Raw genomic sequence first — 11,204 nt, forward strand, 5'->3', positions numbered from 1 at the left:
TATTCAGCTTCATTTTGTTGAGCACTCTGATAGTCTCATCATCTATTGTTATCGAGAAGGTCAATTTGGGCTATTCAACGAAGAACATACCGCTGCCATCGAGAAGCGAATACATGACGAATTTCATCGAATTTCAGCGAATGCGCTGGAAAGCCTACCGTTTTCTCAACCCCACGGAATCATCAGCTAAAGAAACTTACGGATTAAACTCATGGAACTCGCCAGCGAGAATTAATGAACTGATACCCTTCGAAGACGGTATGTTAAACCTCATTCAAAATATTGAGTTGAAGGACGTACAATGCAATTTCCAAAATCAAATGAACAGTGACATCAAGAATAAAATCAGCATTGAGCACCTTATGCAAAGGTAGACTCTACCCCTACATTTACCACCACGTGATCAGAGTCTACAGTTTAGCCAGAGTGACTGGTTTTGCATTTACTGTATTTGCGAGTACCGAAAAAACACAGGCAAATTTTCGCAGGAAAGGAAAACTGCCCAATAAAAAATTGGACAAAGACCGTTGAGAGTGACCTCAACCAGGATAAAAAAGCTAGAACTTTGTTGTGACGTGAAAAGGAAACAAATATTTGTCGAAATATGTCGCCGATAGAAATCCGGTAATGGCAAGTAAATATTGATTACAAATCGCAGTGAAGCGATTAACATGCTGTAATATTTTGGGGTCAGGATTTCCTTCTGGAATAAAGGTTGGTTTTGAAAATATTAATAGTGAAATTCTTTCGGATTATACTCTTTAGAAGATCACAATTGCATGTGTGTTGTAGTCTAAAACTGAGTTTTCTGGAAAGATTTTGACTCAGCTGACAGGCAACTCGATGCTCGCTCACGAAATGTGTTGAAATGGTTATTGTATGAAGCAAATAGATTCCATTTTGCCGTGGGTCTGTACTCTGATAACGCACAGAGGACGTAAAAACGTGGAGAAAACATCAGTCACGCTACTCGTCTGCGTTCAAAGTCTGCTACAATGCTGAACGACTAAAGTTAGATGATCGCATTGAGAAATTAGCTACGAAAGAAGCATTTGTCACGCTAAAAGATCATTAACCGAATTTTATGACTATCCAACGTGTCGCCCTATAAATCTAGCGAAGTCGGAAATTGGTGCCATTAGCAAGCAAATCCTAGACGACATTAACGCCTCCATTATCACTAGCCGAAAATAAACCAGTGAAAAAAACACAGCAAGCGTCCTCCGGCGGTTTAGGAACTTAACAAGAGCTCGCTCCCTTTCATATGTTTTGACGTTTGTGAGTCTTATCCATCGATCACCGAGAAGTGGCTCTCGGAAGCGCTCGACTTTGCCTCTCAGTACCGTCAAATAACCAGTCAAGAGCGTGAGATTGTACTGCATGCAAAACGATCGCTGTTGTTCAGCGACAATTGTCCATGGTAGAAGAAATCAGCAAGCAATAAATTCGATGAAGCTGAAACATGTGAATGGGTTCTATGCTATCTTCTGTCTCTCATCACCAAGAAGTATGGCCATAATATCGGCTTATACCGTGACGGCGGACTGGCTGTCTACAACAAGAAGCCACGCGAAATAGAAAGGATAAAGAAGGGGATATGGATAGTCTTCCGTGACCAAGACTTAAAAATCACAGTGCAGTCGAAGCAAACACCACAAGGGTCTATTTCTTAGACGTCACGCTTGACCTTAAAAGCAATAAATTCTACCCTTACATTAAGGAGGGCAACATCCCATTATATGTCCATAAAGAACCCAAACACCCACCGTCAATCCTGAGAAACATTCCTGAACCCATTAACAAAAGGCTATCTGAGATATCATCAGATAAAGAATGCTTCGATAGCGCTAAGGGCGTTTATCAAGAAGCACTTGACAAAATATCTTGTGGTTCAACCGCCATTTAGCACTCATGACGAGATTAATGCACCTCTGAAATCAATGACCCCTGCCGATGTTTTGCTGTTGAATAGCAAAACATCGGCAGGAGGTCTATTATTTGCTGGACGTAGCTTCTCCACAGGACAAAATTTTTGCTCGCCCGAAAGGCGTTAAAAAAAATTTTGAGACTCCCTTCTGTCAACGACAGCATAAGTTTGTCAAATTTATCGAGATAAGACAGGCCTTTGTAGGATCGACTTTGCGGCTCTTATTCACCAACAAATATTAAGAAAGAAAATATGCGAGGAAGGCGATGACTGGAAATCTAGCATTAATTAAACCTTGAACAAAATAATAAACTCGATCAGAAGTGTATCATTTGAAAGCGCGTGGGGATTTTCAATTTGTTTAATAGCTTTTTAGGTGCCTCCTTTGTTTGCGCTTGATTGGGTCGAAATTGAAATATCTGAATCATTTTAATCATTTAATACTGGTAATAGTGAAGTTGAGAGCGAAACGGGCTACAACCGGATCGAGCTTACTGAAGTAAGATACAAATATTAGAGATGTTGGTTCTTTATTTTGTCGTGAATGTACATAATTATCCTTACTAAAGATATATGGTATTTTGTTTTGCGCACAAAACTTATCATTTTTCTAGCAGCGAAAATCTTAAACATTAACTTTTATTCTAGACTGTAACCATGCTGCAAATAAGGAAAAAGATGTTCACTCCGGGTCCCAGGAATAAATTTACGTGCTTTCCGGCCAACGGGAGATTTTGCGGCGCAGGTTGACACAAGTGCCTCGACCATCACCGTTGTGATGGCTGGGCTTTGAGCGCGAGCTCTCATAATAAAATGAATAGTGTAATATTCACACAGTTTTCTTTTAACAGCAATAATAAGAGAAAACTGTTGCATGTGTATAAGACGCTTTAACGCTTTTCAGGTTTTACACCAAAAGAATATTATATAAGTAGATAAATAAATAAGCCACATAAATTTTTTTTTTTTTTTTTTGAGATTTTCGAGGTACGCACGTGCGTACGTGTAACATTGTTTACATTTCCGGTCGGAAATTTTCACACGCTCAGGTAAGAGAACGCCTCTTGTTTTCTGACTACTGTTTTTGTCGAGCAAGCGAAGCGTAACAGAATGGCCGAAATCTACACTACATGTTGCTCGCTATGCACAAAGCAATTTAAAACAAGGGAAGCCTTAGAAAAGCATTACAGGATGTGGTGTTTTCCAGTGCAACTAAACAATTCTGAAGGCCAGACCTGTGAAGAAACGCAGTCTTTACCTGGAATGGTTGGCAGAAGTAGTCGAGTGCATTAACTCTGCACACAACCACAGAGTTCCAGGTAAGTACTTAAATCAAATCGTAGGATCGAAATCCCAAAATTTAGCTTTCCAATTCGATAGTTGAGCGGCTTTGTAAGTGCTAGCAGAGTGATGTGCGTTTCTCATCGATTGCGGATTATATGCGCCTGCAAGCACTCTACTTAGCGGCACAAAATCAAATTGATTTTCATGATAATTCTTTCGTTCCTTTTTTTTTTTTTCTCTTTTTCAATCATTCATTCTTTCTTTGGTTTCTTTCTTTCTTTCTGTATTTTCATTTCTTTTTATAATTTTCCGTAACGCAATTCATTCATCTGAACTCTAGAAGAGTACTATAAAGGCAGAGATTGCTGCACCTGTTAACACTCCACATGCAATCTAACACTTAATGTTTGTTATGCAGCGAAATGGTGCCACTTTACATTTACAAATGTCAGACTTGACTTCTTCGAGCATCTACTCAACAAAGTAGGGAGTGCCACACTTAATGCTGTGAAAGAGTGCAGGCACTTCAAAACACCAATGTGGAGAGAAAAATCCCTGTGCATGTCTTTTAAATCATACAACAAGCAGCAACAAGGGACATTTGAGGCAAGCACTGTCAGAGTAGTCAGCAGTTCAGTTGTCTTTGACCAAGTCTTTTAATGGCTCCACAGAGATATCAAACAGTGCAATTCAACTGTCAGGTTGTGCTGCCCTTAAAACTGCAAAGAAAACAGGAATTACCATGAAGGCCTATCTTCAGTTCGAAATAATTATTGGTCCTGGAGAAGGAAGAGCAACAAGGGAGTGTGAACCGATCTGGTGTCCAATGTTTGATACTTCCTCTAATGGGATTCTCACTATAAGGATCTGCATAAGAAAAGTACATTTATAGAAAGAATGACAGAAGACTTTAATTTGACCAAACATTCTTTATTTTGATGCAAATTACCTAAGAAAAAAAACAAGCGAAAAGTTTATGTGCATGTGCTCAAACATTATATCTAGTTTAGTGCTCAAAGAAACAGGGAAACTGAATTCCCACAGAGTTGCAGCTTACAGAAGCCAAGCTTCTCTGTTGTTCTAGGCAAGCCAATCACTAAAAGTTTTCTTGATGCAAATTACCTAAGAGAAATGTTTATGTACAAACAGAAATATTATTTTAAATTTGTAGTGCCCAAAGAAACACCTGGGGAAACTGAATTTTCACGGTCGCAGCTTACAGAAGCCAAGCTCCTCTGTTGTTCTTAAGGGCATGCCAAACAAACCAATATGATCAGCAGTGAAATTAATTTGCAAAAATGTGAATGCACACTTACATGTACATCTCTGCTTTCCAATTTGTTTTTTGTTCCCAAGAAGCACCTGGACGTAAGTAATTCTCACAGAGTCACAGCTTATGAAAGCCAAGTTCCTCTGCTGCTTCTGGAAGGCCAAACATTCACTGCAAGTAAATTCAAAATAGCAAAATTATTATCAGCTCCTTAATACAGATTTCTCAAGGTGGTTAGCTATGCCTACTATGCATGCATAATGCGATTTCACAAATTGTATATGCTACTAAACTACACTGATGATGACACATGACACATGACGTTTGGCATGCTAGTAGAATGCCCCTTAAACAACCCACTGTTCACCCAAAGAGAGACTTGTGGTGATCATTGGCAACACTCATCACATACTACATGTAGTAGACAAACTTGGTAATATGTAAATGACCAACATCTGCCACATGTAACTCCTAATAAGTGTCTTTCATGAGATAGAACACTGATCAGAATGGTGTATGGTAAGGTCATAGTCAGGTTAAATCCCATTCATATTGGAAACTACAATTTAATGTGGCACGCTCGATCATGTCATGATGAGTACTATAATACAATAATCACAAAACAGAGGTGAAAGCTACAAAATACCTGTAATGCATGGCAAAGGAAACAAAATTAAACGTCAGTCCCACGTCCACCAAGTGAAAATGTGTTGTCATAAAGCTTGGCAAGCAGCATGTAAAGGGCCTTCAAGATCAATGCCACTACAGAAAATAAAACGATGTATTTACATCAGTTGTGCAATGAAAATAGTAGTTATTTAAGTCTAAAAAAACAACATATAACAAAGGAACTAAAGCTACAGTGTAAGTTTCAGAAACCTAAGATTTACACATTCACTGGGCACTATGAACAATCCCTGTGCAGGGTTCGTAAAGAAATGGAGTTAAACGTTGCATGGCTTCTTGCTTTTTGTCACCCAAACACTAGGAAAATAAGAATATTTAGGTATATGCTAGGCAATGTCAACTTTGGTTTAACTCAGATATGCTCAGTCTACTTTAGGACAAATTAAGGACTTTTTAAGAACTTTCATTTGGGCCTTTTGATAGAATTCAGGGACTTTTCAAGACTGTAGCCAGGCAACTGTTGTAGGCCTACTCACAGGTATAGTCCATTGGACGAAGGATGTGGAGTGGGTAAAATCTATTTTAATGTTATTGTGTATTTCTTTTAATGTATTATGTAGATCACAAAATCTAATCATTATTGCAAATTTTACAACCTTTAAATTTTACCCTGTAATGTTTGCCATCAACAGTTAGCCCATCAGCCTTTAGGACCTTTTTTTCTTCATTGAGTCTTGTTATTAATTTTTCCACTTCACTCCTGCAAAATAGCCATGGATCAAAAACATACTTTACCAAGAATCAAGCAATTGTTATTAAAAGTTCCCATTAAGTTAATAGCATACATTGTGCTCCACTGGGCTTGGATTTAATATCATGCTTGCCTGCTTGTCAAATTATTATGAGTGTACAAATCTTTCAGACTGATTACAAATCTTACATCACCTCAGTGTGTGATGCAAGTTTAACTAAATAGCAAGTGCTCTGGAATTTAAGTTGCTTACCCTTAGTTGTGGACTCAAAGAGGAAGAGGTGTGCGGAATAAGGCACTAAGTGACTTTTAATGTGAGGTCAAATTCTCCTTTTGTTCCATAGGAAAGGATTTTTTAACCGTCATCGTCATCGTCATCGTCATCGTCATCATCATCATCATCATCATCATCATCATCACCATAATCATCATCATCATTCGTTGATTCATAATGTTCATGATCTTTCTCTCTTCTACAAGGAATACCTTGCATTGATCAGTGAAATATGTGTTGCTGAAATTTAAGGGATCATAGAGGTATTTTCTTTGTATTGTGTTGTTCCAGGAGAAAAGAGTTCGTCTCAGAATAAATTAATTCGAATATTGATGAAACTATCGCACTTTCAAATCTTCCAGCGAGGAGTAAAAGTCAAATTGTGAGATGGATTTTTTTATAAAAAAAAAAAGGCAATCTAAAATTCCCTTCCCTGAGTGCGAGTGAAATTGATGACAAAGACAAGTAAAAAATAAAACTTACCCCACTTCGACCGATGTTGAGAAAATTAAGTAGACTTTACCAAGATTGATTGGGTAACTTTGAGTTCAGCTTCACATACAGCTGAACCCAGTCGGGCACTCGTAGAGTTTCCAGATATTGCCTATTGAGGTCATCGCTCAGCAGTGTCAAATGCCTTGCGTATTTCCTGCTTCTGGGCAACTGTATTTAGGGCTGAGGATAAAATTTCTCTTACGAAATCCTGTTTTTGCTGTTCACCGTACAACAAGCATAGCCAAACACTTTACCAAGGTCGCAGCATTTAGACTGCTCCTGTAATACATCCAGGCAGTTATTAGAGACAGCACCAGCTTGTTTTATCTTCAATCGAGGCCCAGTTGTCAATCTTTCTTATTTGGCTGTCGTCGCAAACGCACAGTCTCAAGTGACTGCAAGCAATCGGTTTCTGGCGAAGTTGGAGGTGTCTCTGGAAACATGGCTGGAAACTAACTTCTTCCCGCCATTATATCGATCGGTATAGAATTGATCATATCTTTGATCGCTTTAAATTCAACAGAAGACGTTACTTTGCCGTCGTCTAGGTTCTTGGGGCGAATTGTTCTTGTTATAATCCCAAAAAACGTTGAAACACGGACTACATCCTTCTTCCAAGAGGATCCAAACCACGATGGACTGACTCGCGCGCCATTTTCATTGGCTAGGTCATAGATGGACATTTCAGCAAACTCATCTTAATTGGCGTTCCGGAACTGCTCTGCTGCGGTCTGCTGAACCATTCGCTTGAAACAGTGTGCCAGATTTTGTTCCGACAGAGAGAAGGCAAAAAAACTCAATTGAGTCGAAGACAGAGGCGACTCAGCCGCCATTCTCATCGCCTTACCGCACTTCCTTGAATTTCGAGCGACACTTCAAGTGTTTATATTAGGTTACGTCTAAAATATTAACTTTTTTAACTGTTTGTTTACCATATATGTTCAGATAATCTGGTTTAGCTTCCTAAACCATGTCGTGACATTCACGGCAGATCAATGAACCGCAAAATACACGATCATGACGCTTCAAAAGCCGCTGAGTACATGATAATCAGATAATGACAGATGTTGTACTGCACTAGCAGAACAAAACCGGAAATTGACACGCAAACCCTGCTGTGAATTTCAGAGTTGCAAAAATAACTTTATGACGTGGCAACAAACGTGGGAAAATGCTTCCTTTCAGTTATCGACAAACGTCTCCCTAAGTCTAACCCCCTTCACAAAATGTTTAGCCGTAACACAATAAAATTAAGCTACAGCTGCATGGCTAACGTCAGAACAATAATATCTAATCATAAAAAAGCTAAAATTAACAAATCCGTACGCACCAACGATCAAAAGAAGAACTGTAATTGCCGGAATCCCAACTCGTGCCCTATGGATGAAAACTGTAACGTAGAAAATGTCATCTACCAAGCTGAAGTCACCACTCCAGCCACGAAGGAAACATACACCAGGCTTTGTGACACTACTTTGAAATTAAGATTCAGAAATCATTTATGTTCATTTCGTAATAAGCGCTACAAACATGCTACCGGGCTTAGTAAGTATATATGGAGCCTAAAAGATCAGAAAATTGCGTATGAAATAAAATGGCGGCAAGTTAAAAAAAAAAAACTAGGTCCTATTCGAATGTATCTAAGAGATGTAATTTGTGTTTGTGGGATAATTTTTTCATATTATGCTGGCCGGAAATGTCAACTCTCAACAGCAGAAATGAACTCGCATCGGGTTATACACATGCTAGGAAATTTCTACTAAAACGTGTTCCTTTTAAGTTACTGATCACGATCTCGTGTGGCACGTCACGCAAAGAAGTTAGCATAATTTTTGCTCAAATTCCAAATATTATTATCATATCTACTACGAGAGAGTCAGTTGATCAATAACTAATAGAAATAAATGGGAGGGATCTTTTAACTCGCTCCTAAGTTGTTTTCTTCTGCGACTATGGGTTGTATTAAACCAAAATCTTGTGCAAGATGTGCAGAGTTTGAGCTTGTCATTCGCGCTGAAAATAGCAGGCCCCAAATTTTTCTTGTCGATTTGGTTAGGCCAAAGGTTGATCTACACCATGATAGTTGTATCCATTTTGGGGGGACTATACCATTGGAGATATTTGGCCACGAAATCACCATATTTTGATATGCTATTTTAGCTAGTTAATTATTAACTTGAATTGATTGACAGGTCATTAATCAAATAATCTGAGAATCCTGCACATAACTCATGAAGGATGTACTTATGCTCATGTGCAGCCACAATACAACTAGATAAATTCTACCAGCTTAAGATTTACACTTTTTTTTTTAGATTAATTTGTTTTGGAAGTATTTGTAAAAAAAAAAAAAAAGAGAGGAGTGGTCTAACTCCACCCGGAAAATTCCAAATACCAAATCACTTTGGCTTTTGACATTATTTGGTGGGCCCTTCAATCTGACCAAGTTTCATTGAAATTAGTGAGATGGCATTTATCACCACTGCCTTGTCCTCTCATGGACATGCTCTTACAATCTAGGTATTGTAAACATACTGACTTCATAATTTGTTCACATAACACTTATTTTATTAGAGCAATGCCTTTGGTCTGGCTTTTCGAATAATTCCAGTAATACATGGAATCTTAAGTTGGTATCTTAATTCAAAACCGAGCTTGAACTATTTACTCTTCTTACTTACTACAGGATTATGAAAAATGATATCTTGGCATTTCACATTTGGAATTTCATCAATCAGAGACAAAGCTTTAACGTCTGAAGGTTAGCATCCTATTGTTCTTTCGAAGCCTGATAAGGAAAACAGCAAACCAAATTAAAATCTACAATCCAACAAGGAAAGCATGTGGAAAAACTATGTTTAACACACACTGACGTAATAAAAAAAACTAGATTAACACCGATTCAAAGCAGTTTACTGGACTATATGTGTACTTGTGGTGCTAACTGAATATAAATGGTTATTTTATAAATCTTTTGCCTTAATGAATTTACTAACGTTAGCTCCGAAACGAAACGGTTTCTCTACAATCTAACAGCCTAAATTTCTCCCTGTATTTGTAAAATTTAGGTTGCTCTGACAATTTGATAATAAAGCAAACACACACAGACAAAAATATAAATCATTCAAGATTTCTACTCAGGATAGCTTATTCGGCCACATTACCTAATGACGCAATCCAATTGTAAAAGATGCCGTTTCGTTAAAAACAAAACAAATACAGGTTAATATTTGCGTCGGAGCTTATTTTTTATCCAGGCGTCAACTTTCAAGATCCTTTTCAGGTCTTTAAAAGGCTGGGATTAATGGTAAACTAACACCGTTTTAATCTGCTCCGATTTGCTTAGCTCAAAAAGGTATTATGATGTTAAAAGATTATGGAACTTATAAACTGGACACCTACCAAGATCGTCCACAGACCGTTCATATTTAAAGGCTTTAGGATATCTGCCTTTATTGGACTTTTTCTCCTTCTCTTTGAACACCATCTGAGCCTTCTGGAACACCATCGTCTCCTTCTTCTTCTTCTTCGCGGCCGCAGTTCAAAAGCCTCTCCCAGGTCCACCAGAACGCACATCACAAGCAGCAACAAAGTCAACATGATAAAGAGACGCTTTGGATCCATTCTTGAGTGTTACTTTGATAAACGTGCAAAGCGGGTTACTTGCGGAAGCTCCTATTCTGAAGTTCTTCTCGACGTGTAAATGTATTTGTTGGCCTAGCCTTGTCTAGCCCTCCAGGTTGTTCCACCGACCGCACCACTTCTCATATACTGCATTTTTTACACCCAGTTATAACAGATAATTGTCCCTGTTTGCTAATTAACCTGGAAAGGTGTAGGTCAACGACTAACACGTCTACCATATGGCGTGTGCTACAAGTGAAGGTCCATTGTTCATTCTTTCACATTAATACGCCAAACGCATCCTACGGTGTTTGTGGTCAAGCTCCAATAGGCCAATCAACACAACACTTTTTAAAAAAACAGAATTTTACCCCAAAGAAGAATTGTAAACCGTGATGAGAATATGCGATGTGTGCAGTATATAAATATATAACCATTATTTAACTGGTTTCCAGATAGTGTTTAATTAAATATAAGTTATGGCTGAATAATATGCCGATTGTTTAAAACGGCCCAGCCTCATCCATCAGTGGTTGTTTGCGGCCGATCCGCTCCAGTGAGATTGTGACAAATCGTCAACATGGAATCGAAATGACTCAAAATTAGACAAGTTACCCAAAGAGGACAAGCTAATTGCTTAACCTTATTTCATAATCTATTTCTAATAATGAGCTTTCGAGACCGGGAAGCTCATGTGACTTTGGCCAAAATGGCTAAACTCCAACAACTGCCCTTGGGGAAAGATTTTGTCATCTGAGGTTTTCGACAAACCAACAACATAGAATCGAAATGGCTTTTGAGTCGACAAAATACTCCAAGAGATCAATTTTAGCGGTCTTTTTCGCATTTTGCGTGCGATAGAACGTTTTATTTGATTAGTTTGATCATTTTAACGACTAGGAATGATTGATTTCAGGAAAAATATTCTAGCCACAAACATTGTCCGTATTAT

General features: G+C 38.3%; 2 long non-coding RNA genes across 7 annotated transcripts in view; both read right to left on the bottom strand.

Annotated features, from left to right (window-relative positions):
* Positions 1 to 8,378, bottom strand: part of LOC146451089 (uncharacterized) — a 28,002-nt gene extending 19,624 nt beyond the window's left edge. For 2 of the 6 annotated variants that reach the window (XR_014860109.1, XR_014860108.1), the window contains exons 1-4: positions 6,617 to 8,378; positions 5,765 to 5,868; positions 5,128 to 5,243; positions 4,528 to 4,652 (exon numbers count right to left, since the gene is read on the bottom strand). This is a non-coding gene — a long non-coding RNA (uncharacterized LOC146451089). Of the gene's footprint in view, positions 1 to 1,766; positions 1,907 to 3,387; positions 3,931 to 3,975; positions 4,334 to 4,527; positions 4,653 to 5,127; positions 5,244 to 5,764; positions 5,869 to 6,112; positions 6,589 to 6,616 lie in introns of those variants that run through there. The other 4 variants (XR_014860110.1, XR_014860111.1, XR_014860112.1 and 1 more) reach the window with 4 other exon arrangements.
* Positions 8,379 to 9,174: 796 nt separating this feature from the next.
* Positions 9,175 to 10,395, bottom strand: LOC146451090 (uncharacterized). The gene is made up of 2 exons (XR_014860119.1): positions 10,031 to 10,395; positions 9,175 to 9,416 (listed from the first exon to the last, which is right to left on the bottom strand). It is a non-coding gene; the product is annotated as an uncharacterized LOC146451090 (long non-coding RNA).
* Between the last annotated feature and the right edge of the window lie 809 nt (positions 10,396 to 11,204).

The sequence above is a fragment of the Pavona decussata genome, unplaced genomic scaffold, assembly GCF_977016875.1.
Source record: "Pavona decussata unplaced genomic scaffold, jaPavDecu1.1 SCAFFOLD_402, whole genome shotgun sequence".
Classification (NCBI taxonomy): domain Eukaryota; kingdom Metazoa; phylum Cnidaria; class Anthozoa; order Scleractinia; family Agariciidae; genus Pavona; species Pavona decussata.